Below are 12,577 nucleotides of genomic sequence, written 5' to 3'. Positions count from 1 at the left end.
TACTGCTTATTTTGAATCATTTTGGACTAGAAGAAGGTCCACGGACTCAAAATATTCGACAAAAACAAAAAGTATTCAACATTCGATTCCTTATGTTTTGTTCTTTTTGTGGTCTAATCTTCTATCTTTCCTTAACCAGCGGAGAGGATCCTTTTATGGACTCTAATCCTGGATTGCAGCCTTCTCTAGTCCTAGTCCTGGATTGCGGCCTTCTCTCTCTTGCTTTTTTATTTATTTATTTATTTATTCTTTCTCTTTTACTTTTTCAGGCCCCTGAAATTGTGCCCTTTTTTTAATAGTTTAATATGCCTTTGAAAGAACTTATTTTTATAATTCTATTTTGTTATCTTGAAAAATATGAGCCTTTAAAATTTTGCTTATTCTTTCTTAAACTTCAGAGAAAAAAATCGATGTCTAGATACAGGCCTCGTGCTCTTTTCATAATGGAATCCTTCAAATTTCTAACAAAATAACCAAAGCAAAAGCTTCATTATCTTTAATTAGTAGCACCTCCATCATCTGATTCAGCCATTCAGGTATGTAGGTGCATGGATTAGTAACGGATGGTGGAATTGGAGGTCGATCTTGTGACTCATGTTTTGACTTCATCTCATCTAATGGCCTTGCAGCTTCAAGAGGCTTGCCGTTAAGAAACATCAATGCAAGAATCACCGCCATCCTTACAATGTTGAAGAGGGTTTTCCCCCACAATTTTTTTTTACCCTTCATCAGAAAAGGATATGTGTTTCCAAATGTATGTTTTGTTAAAAGAGAAAATGGCTTTTATAGACAATATTGAACCGAGGTCCTTTAAAAAAAAAATTCTTTTTGGATGAGACGATAAAGCCATAAAGGACGTTTTCTACTATTCTTTGTTTCTTTCTAGACATTTGGAAGTCCTGTGAAGCTGACAGTTTAATATTGCTTGGTAGCGAGATGGAACTAATAATAAGACTAAAAAGGAAGATTGTGAATCTGAATCCAAAATGTAACCGTTTTAAACTGAATATCAATCATCTATAGATGATTTCTCAGAATATCTTTGAAAGATGATAAATGCTTATCGAATATCAAGATTCTCCCATCAAAACCTTATCAACATCAGATTCCAACTCAAAAACAAAGAGTAATCTATTTGGATGTAACATAATTGCAAAGCCTGTCTGACCATCCTAAATAATAATATAATATATGTTTGTTGAGTACTGTCTAGTGTCTACTGTTTATTACATTACACAAAATATCATAGAAACAAAGTTTTATCTATATTTGAGAAAGAATTTGGCACAAAATACAAGGATGGAAAGAAAAACTTGTCTCAAACTGGTAGAGAAGCCTTAATCAAGGCCGTAATCCAAGCCATGCCAACTTTCACCATGAGTTGCTTCAAACTCCCAAAGGGCCTTTGCAAAGATAGTCTTTGATCCGCAAGTTTTGGTGGGGATATAATGGGGATACTTGTAAAATTCACTGGGTTGGTTGAAACAAATTGTGCCTCCCAAAGAATCATGGTGGTTTGGGTTTCAAAGATTTGGAACAATTCAACCTGGCACTTCTTGGTAAATAGGTTTGGAGACTAATTCACAACACTAATTCACTGTTTTACCAAGCCTTCAAGGCAAAATATTTCTCTAATTGTTCTATTTTGGATGAGGAAGTAAAGACTAATCGTTCACATGCTTGGCAAAGTATTTTGAAAGCACAAAGCCTTGTACGAATGGGTGCAATGTGGAGGATTGGCAATGGAGAGACTGTCCTTATCAGAGGGAATAATTTGGTTATCGGATCAGTTTTCCAGGAAAGCTATTTCACCTCAGAAGCATTTGCCAAATAATGCTCATGTTTGTGCGCTAATTGATGAGGATGGACCATGTTGGCTGGAAGATAGGGTGCGTGAGGAGCTTCTGCCCCATGAGGCAAACGCTGTCCTTAGAATCCCACTCAGTACACGCTGACCTGAAGACTCCTTGATTTGGCAAAGGACAAAAAATGGGATTTATTCTACAAAGAGTGCCTATCGGATGTTAGCTGAATCCACGGCTACATCTAATCCAGGTCCTTCAAACCCAATAGTAAATAGTGGGATTTGGAAGGATATCTGGGGCCTCAGAGTCCCAAATAAAATTAAACATTTCTTGTGGCGAGCCTGTTGCAAAGCTCTGCCTACGAAGAAGAACCTCTTAAGTCGCCATGTCACTCGCAATGCTACATGTGAGTGTTGTGACTGGGAAACGGAGGATGCTATCCATGCTCTATGGGATTGCCAGGTTCTCAAAGAGATTTGGTGGGAAGTTGAACACTACAAAAGCTATCTCTCTAGCCGTTTTACAAGTTTCAGAGATTTACTCACCAGGACTTTTCACTTTCATGAACACCCAATCTTGCAGAAATTTTAGCCTTTGTTGCTTGGGGCATTTGGAATAAGCGGAATGCATCTCGGTTAGGAAACACTTCTGCCCCTACTCTAGAATTTTTGTGGATCCCATTGATTGTCTTCAAGAGTTCCAATCAATTCAGGTTGTTCACCCCCCAGTTGTCCACCCCCATGGTCAGATTCGCTGGGCTCCCCCCCTAAATAAAAGAGATTTTAATTCATTGTTTCATTTTGTGTTTTCTTGCTTTATTCTTTTAATATCGTCCATAAGACTCATAGCTCAAAAGAGTGTATTTTTCTTAAATTGTGCGGTGACCCTTATATAGTTGAGCACAACCCTCATAATCACGACCTAGATGATGTTTTTCTTGGACTTGTTATTAAAATTACTCATGCTAAAGAGAGAGATAGAAAAAAAAAAATCTTTTGTTTTTAATTGTTTGTAAAAAGAGTGCTTTAGTCTTTAAACAATGTCTCATCTAAGCAAAAATCATGGACAAGTCATGTTCTATCTTAACAATAAAACTAACGTCAGGGTGCAAAGTGTAACAGGGGTCACAGTTTAGAGTACAAAACATGCATTCAAATAGTTTAGGGTGCAAAGTGTAATGTAGTGTAAAGTTTAAGATAATAAAGTGTAATTTCCCCTTTATTGTAAGTTATGTTAGATTCGAAAATGATGGTTTGAGTAATTAGCTAAGAATCTACGTCTTCTCAAAAGAGAAGAAACAAAGCTTAGAATCTACGTATTTATAAATTATATTTGATAATAATTGGAGGTTTTGTTCAGTATTGAGTACGTCATATAGTAGTTTACACTTGGTTGTCCAATTTTATTTTTTAATTAATTATATAACTAGTTTATAAAATTCAAATATATAGGTTTCAAATTAAGGTAATGGGAAAATATCCACAATTTATACATATTTTAAGAGTAAAAATTAATAAGATCTAGAAGCTATTGCTCAATCTTTTGTCCCAAATGATGAAATTTTAGATGTTGAACCCCTTAGAAAAGTTCAAAGATTTAAACTTAAATAAATAGATATTGCTTCCTTAGAATATAATTCTTGATTAATTCAAAATCAGTTGCAAATGATTTTAAAATACATTGAAATAACTTACAACACAATGTTATCAAGTTAAAATTAATTTATGAAATTAAGTATTTGTTTTGAGTAAATATTTTTAACAGAACCATATATAGCAGAACGACTATAGCCAGTGCCCCAGGAAAAGGTTTGTTACCTCATAAGTTTGGGTACAATTTTATGATTGAACACAAGCTTAATCAGCAGAAAACTAATTACAACATCTGCTGCAGCTTTCACTTTCACCTTATAAACTACATCAATTGAACCTACATTAGTCACAACACAACCCTCCTATATTTAACGTAATCTAGATCAAAATTGAAAAACAATGAAAATGTCGGATAACTCAAATCGCAAAAGCTGACTAAAAATTGACTCAAACTAGAAGGTAAAAAAAAAAAAAAAAAACAGAACACACACAATAACTGAATGTATATAACAACTCTCTTGCCTAGGTTTCTATAACAAGTCATGGACTAAATTGCTATTGCAAACAGTCCAAATAGGATATACAAATTGTGGAGGCCTTACACTCGTCAAAGAACCCTGGCCTTAGGAGATTTGGGCCCCCAAATCTATTTGTATTATGAGCTGAACAACTCAAGCAGGCAGTGGCTAGTCCACCAGTTCTAGCTTTACCAGTCTTCTCAAAACCTTTTGCTATTGAATGTGATGCATCTGGAATTGGTTTGGGAGGTGTTAATGCAAGTCCAGAGACCTACAGCTTTTCACAGTCAAGCCTTGAAAGGCAAGAATCTGCATTTATCAACCTAATAGTAGGAGTGGTTGGCCTTAGTTTCTGTTGTGAAGAAGCGGAGGCCATATTTGTTGGGCAAACCTTTTATGGTTAGGACAGACCACCAGAGTTTAAAATTCTCATTGGAGCAAAGGGTAGGAACACCAGGTCAACAGAAATGGATTACCAAGCTAATGGGATATGCATTTGCAGTAGAATACAAGAAAGGTGTGGAGAATAAGGTGGCTGATGCTCTATCTAGAAAGGAGGATTTAGAGCAAGAGAACATTTCAGACTCCAAATTTAGCATGTTATTTTTTATCTCTTTTCCTAATCCCACCTGGATTGACATTCTTAAGGACATCTATCAACAAGACCCTGAGCTTCAGAGTCTTATCCAGGCTGTGCAATCTGATAGTGCCACTTCTACAGGGTTTTCTATGCAAAATGGTCTTCTTTTGTTTAAGGGTAGATTCTATCTAGGCTCTAATTCCCCTCTCAAGCATCTGATACTCCACCATGTCCATGCTAGTCCTATGGCTGACCACTCAGGTTTTCTCAAGTCTCTTCATAGAGCCAAAAGAGAGTTCTATTGGAAGGGTATGAAATCTGATATTAAGTAGTATACTAGAGAGTGTGAAGTCCGCCAAGGGATTAAAACTGAAACCAGTGCACCTGCTGGTCTGCTACAACCTTTGGGCATTCCTGATAGACCTTGGTCTGATGTCAGTTTAGATTTTATTGAAGGGTTGCCTAAGTCACAAGGGTATGAAGTGATTTTGGTGGTTGTAGACCGGTTCACTAAATATGCTCATTTTATGCAGCTGCAGTGTACCTTCAGCAAGTGTTTTACATGGCTTACCTATCACTTTGGTTAGTGATCGAGATGCTGCTTTTACTTCCAAATTCTGGTCTGAGCTGTTTCGGTTGCAGGGTATGGAGTTGGCCATGTCTACAGCTTACCATCCTCAATCTGATGGTCAGAATGAGATTGTGAATAAAGGCCTGGAACACTATCTGAGAGTATCTGTAGGTGACAGACCTCATCAGTGGCTACAGTGGCTACCTTTAGCTGAATTTTGGTACGATACCAATTTTCACACCTCTCTTAAGCTCACTCCTTTTGAAGCCTTATATGGCTTCCCTCCACCTAAATTGCAGTACATCCCAGGTACCACTAGAGTTGAAGCTGAGGATACCCTTTTGAGCAATAGAGAGCAAGTGTTGGCTCAATTAAAGGCTAATATTTTGACTTATCAAAAAAAAGGCTAATATTTTGCTTGCTCAGCAGAGAATGAAAATACAGGCTGATAAGCACAGGAGTGACAGATCTTTTGCCATTGGAGATTGGGTTTACCTGAAGTTACAGCCCTATAAGCACAAGTCTTTGGCTCAGAAAGGTAAGTAAGAGCTATCTCCCAGATTCTATGGACCCTAACAAGTTCTTCAAAGGGTGGGGAAGGTAGCATATAAGTTAGACTTGCCTCCTACAGCTTGCATTTATCCAGTTTTCCATGTCTCTTGTTTAAAACCTACACTGGGACCAGCTATATCACCTATTCCTACTCTGCCTCCTATGGATCATGAAGGACAATTGATGCTGGAACCTATAGCCATTCTGCAGAAGAGGGTGAAGCAGCTCAGGAATAGACATCACTGAAGTCTTAGTTCAATTACAGCTTAAATACCCTCACCTTGTGGGCAAGGTGCTTTCAAGGGAAAGGGTATGTTAAGGCACCGACAGTTATTGCTATGAAGCCTAGCTGCTGAGCTAGAATGCCACATGGAGTTTGTACTTAGTTACTTGTTGTAATGCTTACCCTTGTAATTGTAATGTAGTGGATTGTACCTTCAATTAACTAACTCCTAATTGTCCATGTGAATAATGGGATTTCTCACATGTGGTTAGTTGGGAATTAGTTAGGCTGTTAGGGAAGGAAATAACTGATTGAACAGTTAATTAGTTAGGACAATTGTGGGTGTTCAAGAGAACAGTAGCATTGTAATGGGAATCAATCACGAAATAAGATGAATACTTAGTTTCTCTCTCTATCCCCTATTCTTCTGACGGAGGCCTAGGTTCCCTCAAAGTAACCTACTCATATTCCTTTTAATCTTCTCCATCACCCATTCAATCCCTAAGACTTGTGAGATCAGCTGGCATCTTAACATAGTGTTTCACTAGCTCATGAGCAAGAAGAGTATTTTCAGAGATATTCCTTTCTTTGATAAAAGCAGTTTGGTTAGAATTCAACAAAACACCAAGGTAGATTTTCAGCCTATTAGCTAGTATTTTAGTAATACATTTATAGACTATATTAAAACAGGATATATAGGTCTGAAATCTGAAATATAGGAAGGATTAGGAACTTTAGGAACAAGAGTAATGGTTGTAGAATTGACTTCTTTGAGGAGCTTACCAGATGTGAAGAAGGAAGTAATTGCTGAAATGACAGCGTCTTCACTATAGGCCAGGCAACCTTGAAAATTTTAGCAGTAAAACCATCTGGAGCAGGACTTCTATCACTCCCCATGCCGAAAATTGTTTGCCAGAGTTATTTCTTGTTTTATAACACATATTCTGTCTTGTTCTGTTTCAGAACCAAGAAAAGTTTCAGTTGCCCATTGCCAATGCAATATATCTAACTTCTCCACAAGGTATATACAAGTGCAAATAACAAAATCCAAACAAATAATTGGAGACAAAAACGAAAATATGGTTCTACTATCACATTCCAAATCAAACTAACATCAATGGGACAAGTCCAATCACTAATCAGTAGTATCCAATGACAGTACAATCACCAAAAATAATGCTCAAACAACAAGATATATTAACAAATGCAACCTATAAATGGCACATCTCATGAATCTAAGGTTCAATATTCACCAATCCATCAGAGAACATTCACCATAAAATGATAAAAATAATTGTAGGGAGGCATTCAGCACAACAATAGATTTTTTTTTTTTTTTTTTTTTTTTTTTGATATGTCTAGCACAACAATAGTTAGATGAAGCAAAGCTATAATAAAAATATATATATTAATAGGTGAGGGCAGATTACTCATTACAGCAAGGGAAGAGTTCTTGGTCACCGCCAGCGGCAAGATTCAGCCCAGAGGAGGCTGCAATGTATCTCTGATCTATAGGTTAACCAACACAGTGAGTTTTGTATGCAATGCACAACTCAATACCGATGGTTCCTCTAAAGGAGTTTGAGATTGTATGCGTGAGAATAAAACAGAGAGAAAGAGAGATTGAAAAATATCTGAATCTGATATTATGCAGCACACTCTGTAATGCAATAAAAGAGTCCTAGGACTGGGATAAGCTAGATCAATTTAGTCGGGAAACCAAAACTAATTCTCTAACAAAACTCTAACAACTCTGACCGATTGACATCCCGTAATCAGTCAATAAACACATGTTTCCAATAATTGCACCACGTGTTAAGCCTGAGGGAGATAATTAGACAGAGAACAATTTGAGGCTTTGGCACTTGTATGAAACGCTACTCTATTGTCCATTAGAACTGATATTACAAATAGAACCAACTATCATCAAAAGCTTAGATAAAACACTAATGACATGAAGCTATCAAATTGGACAACTCCTAAAGAGATAATTACCATTAATCTAAACACCCATGGCCCACCAAGACCCCTAGAAAACCTGCTCATATAAAAAACAGTTCACATAACAAAAAGATTAAACTAAGGTGTAGTAATTCTCCAACGTGACCATAAAAAATTAATGCTAAATGAACTTCAATTGGTTTGGGTTAGAATAGATTACACTTAAAAGAAAGCAAAGCTAGTAAACCTTTTTAAGTAAAAAAAAAAATGAATGTAGAAGCTTGAAGATAGATCTAAGCTGGAAACAACATAAAAAGAAAAGAGAAGATTATTCTAACCTAAATGGTTTTCCATGAAGGATATAATTTGCACATAGACTCTTGCATAAGCTCCCAGGCCATGATTGTTGGGTCATCTTATAAAAGAGAAGCTTAGGGAAATTTCCATTATGAGGAATGAAATCATTCATTAAAAATATACCCAAACTGGAAAAGCTAAATCTGAACCAAGAGCACTAAACTGAGCATCATTGATGACCATAGCTTCAAGGTTTTTGAACCAAAAACACTAAAACTGGCATTTTCAAAACCTCTAATCAATTTAGAATGCTGACAGATGTTCAAATACTTGGAATCTATGCCAAAACATATTTGGCATCAGGAAAACCAAGTTAGACTCCATTAAACCATACATATTTTACAACTACAGTAAGAATAAATTTGAGTGCCTCAATAAATAGTTTTTTACACAAACTCCAAGGTCCTCTAGTGTCATTAACATGCACATTTTCCAATCCGTAAAAATTATAACGATAGCGAAAGGAAGACATTTTTGAGTTGAAGAACAAAACGTATTTTCAAAAACCATATTGTAGTCATAAGAACAATGAAACAGAAACTACAGAGTACTCCTGAAGATGTATCAAATACATAATTTCATGTTTCAAAAGTAGCCGTACAATACAAATGTTGACATCACAGATTCCAACTATACATACCTGTATAAGTACAATGTTTGCACCCTTTGCATAAGTAGCTCTAACCAGCCTAGATAAAAAGGCTAAACAAACATAACGCTTTTAGAATTGTAGTCAACAACATGAAAGAAAAAGTTGGTAGTAGTACATATTAGAATCTAAATGACAAAAGGAGTATTCTTGTAACACACATACCCGTAAAGTTTCTAAGCACCAATCTCTCAAATTGGTCTGACATGAAAACATTAAGAGAAACATCAAACTAAATGACGTGACAAAATAGCGAACATTATAAACACTTTTAGAATCTTACGTTAAATATGATTTAAGTTTACTTAAATGTTGGTGAAAATTAAAAGATACGGATCAAATATGCTTTTTTATTTAAAATTATCAAAAAGCAAAGAATATTTTCAACATGTTGTCTTTATACAGGTAAAGTGCATCACATTTTTTTAAGAAAAATTGCAATTTACAAAGAATAAGCAAAACACAAAGCACCCATAATCTACCAATCTACCGAGTAAGATTAGGATTTCGCATTCTATGAAACAATTTAACTAAACAACAGAATAGTAAACAATAACAGAACAATCAAAGTGATATAGAAACGCAAATTACCGTATAGTCTGATTAAGCAAATTGAGCATGTTAGGCCTGAAGTCGTGATCGACTACTTTGACACTAACCCCTATCGCTCTTCAGCATTGCAAACACAGCTTTGACACAAACAGTGTACTTTTCCACAAACTCCCCAAGCATATGTCCCATGACCTCCAACTCGACTCTTCCTATATCAGTCACAATAATATAATTACTAATAATTTTGTACTTATCGAAGGAAATCACTCTCAATAATCACCGTCGATGTAAAACCTTGAAAATTGAAACAAGCGCACACACACACAAAGGTCAGCCTAATTCAAAACCCTAGAACTAGCAACAACAACAAAAATCAGAATAACCTGGCCTAATAATTCAAAATTGGACTTTAATTTAAAATCCAATTGGATTTTCTCTCAGTATATGATTACCCTAAGGCAAAAAATCTCATATACCCAGATCGCAAAGCACCTGGCGATCCAATAATATATAAAAAAAATACCCCCAAAATTTTAACAAATTTAACATATCTAAAATGAAAAAGTTCTATAGTTTTTCCCAAAATATAAAACCCCTCAAAACAATTCATCACATTTAAAAAAAAAAAAAAAACCCAAAAAAAAAAAAATTCGAAGTACCCAGAAAGCCAAAAGATCTGCTTGAGCACATTGAGCAGAATCCGTCAGACCCATCGTACTTGCTTTAGCTTGTTATCATCAATTTTTTTTCTTTTTTGGGGGCATTTCCTTTTCGTGCGAAACGGTGCGTTATAGTGGAATCAAATTACGAAAAAACCCATATAAATATGCGTTGGTACGATTGGATTTTATCGACGAAAATGTAATTTCATATCTTAAGGAAAAAAAAAGAAACGTACATGGGCCATGGCAACGTAGTTTTGGAAAAAAAAAAAAAAAAAAGCATACGCTTTTCACTATTATGGAGAGTGGAGAGTATTGAACTTTTTTTTTCCTTTGCTGGGAAAAAAAAAAAAAATCTATACCACCTTTATGCATATGGTGTATTTTTTTTGCTATAAGAGAAAACAGAAATTTGGTGTCCATTGAACATGCTTTATTAAAAAAAGAAGCCTGTTGATTTCTCAAAAAAAGAAAACAGAAAGTTGGCAAAGTACAGATATGTTGCCATTTGTTTCTACTTTGTATCACATAACAATTTTATTCTTTCCAACTCAGAATAAACGTAAATGCGCAGACCATATGCCGAAGCTTCTCTCCCGTTATTATCTTGAACTATGGCGTCGAGGGTGCGGCAAATAAGTACGTGGGTTTGATTCTGAAGGAGGAACCCGTCCACGACCTTGTGGAACTGTGTTCATCACAGCAGAAGGCGTAGCCCTGGTAGAGCCAACAGGCTGGCAGTTGAAAATCAGCATAGCCAAAAACACCACCTTTATGATTTTAGAGAAAGTTTTCCTCCACATTTTTTGCCCCATCAAGAACATAGCGCTTAAGTTTTTTTTCAATGTGACCAAATATGGTCTGCTCTAATCTAATATTTATAGGGAAATTTTTTGAATAGTAGTCTTTCAATTTTACATTTATTTTTCTGATAATTTGAGCATGACATTTATGACTAATGACTAGTTACGTAATCTTTTTGATGAACCACTAGTTAGAACTTAGAACCGGCCAGTTCATGGGCCCGTAAAGGAAAACTTTTTGTTTGTTTGTTTGTTAGATGATGAACCCTATACACTGTACAGTGTACAGCATATTCTAGATTGCGGCTCCCAAGACTTTTTAAAGCTTTGTTTATGAGACTAATTGGTCCGCAAGCGCAAGCCACACGCTGACCGTAGTAAACAGCGACATTAATTTGACTATACATACAAAGAAACACAATAATGACAGGTTAATATCTTAACATATTTCATATATATATATATATATATATACATATGTGTCTTTAGAAAAATACTACATCATAATGTTAGTTACGATGTATAAAAAGAACTCTAAAAGAACAAAATTTAGTTATAAAATTGATTGGAACCTAAAACTAAAACTTTATTCAATAAAATAAATATTATTACATAATTTAAAAATCTAACTGTTGAATTACATAATCTTTACGCTTTTAATAGACATGCTAAATTTTGTGTCAATTAGATATTATTTACTATATGATCTATAAACTTATATATTATCCATAATTTTAAACTACAAAAACTTGCAATTTAAACAATTTATTGATGACATAATTATTGATTTTTTAATTTTATGCATAATTTTTTTTTGGTGTTTTATTTAGTAGAATTTCACGGACAATGATAGTGAATTGATATTGTTATTATTATTGTATCAAAAATGTTAAAGAATGTCATAATAGTATTGGTTTAGATAATATTTTTATTGACAACTTTTTATATTTTGCACAAAAACTATATTAAAACTTTCCTAATATAGTTTATTAACAATTGTCTTAAACGCACCCATTAACATGATCCTTATTGTATATATAACAAATCTTAGATTAAAAAGTTTATATCATATTTTTTTAAAATAAAATAATAATATACAATATATTTCACATGAGATAAATTTTAAATAAATCAAAATAATAAATGATGGGATGGGCCATGTGGAGAAGGAAAAGAGAAAATAATAATAATAAAAGTGTATCCTTTGATTTGATCGGGATGAGGGATTGATGCGAGAGTGATGCAAGAGAAAGAGATGTTTAGATTTTTCTTTAGGAGCTATTATTGGGTACTTCGGGAGTATACTCCCCCCCCCCCCCCCCCCCCCCTTCTCATATAAGGGTAGGTCTCACCCACCATAGGTCTCACCCACCATGAAACCCATCTTTATGTAAGAAGGAGTATACTTCTGGAGTACCTAATAAATTTTCACTATTTAGAGAAAAAAAAAAAAGTGAGAACTGTGGTCACTTGCCAATATGGGTTGAAATTTTTTGAAATTTTCACTGGTGGGTTAAAAATTACACCACAGATTGACCAAACCCAAATTCACTACTATCAAAAAAGTTTTTATAGTTCCATTCCTCTGTTGGGTACATGTATCACACAAATATCTCAGATATGAATCCTCTGCATATATAAAACCTGGAAATATTTTTGCTTCTCAAGGTCATAAATTGATGCTAGAGAAATTATTGGTCGGACTTGAACATTGAATCTTAGGTAGTAGGTAGTCCGAGCCCAACTTTAAATAAGGCATAGGTCGGGTTTGC

The 12,577-nt window shown here is 34.9% G+C and overlaps 1 long non-coding RNA gene across 4 annotated transcripts; it reads right to left on the bottom strand.

The window, feature by feature from the left end:
- Positions 1–1,050: 1,050 nt before the first annotated feature.
- LOC126689300 (uncharacterized) lies at positions 1,051–10,154 on the bottom strand. Of its 4 annotated transcripts, none has more exons than XR_007644502.1 (5): positions 10,000–10,153; positions 9,380–9,549; positions 8,954–8,989; positions 8,121–8,841; positions 1,051–6,795 (listed from the first exon to the last, which is right to left on the bottom strand). It is a non-coding gene; the product is annotated as an uncharacterized LOC126689300 (long non-coding RNA). The 4 variants fall into 4 exon arrangements; XR_007644500.1 differs by having other exon boundaries at positions 1,116–6,795; positions 8,780–8,841; positions 10,000–10,130; XR_007644501.1 differs by having other exon boundaries at positions 8,121–8,989; positions 10,000–10,154.
- Positions 10,155–12,577: the final 2,423 nt, after the last annotated feature.

This window comes from Quercus robur, chromosome 6 (genome assembly GCF_932294415.1).
Source record: "Quercus robur chromosome 6, dhQueRobu3.1, whole genome shotgun sequence".
Taxonomy (NCBI): Eukaryota; Viridiplantae; Streptophyta; class Magnoliopsida; order Fagales; family Fagaceae; genus Quercus; species Quercus robur.
This window is presented reverse-complemented; position numbering and strand designations above follow the sequence as displayed.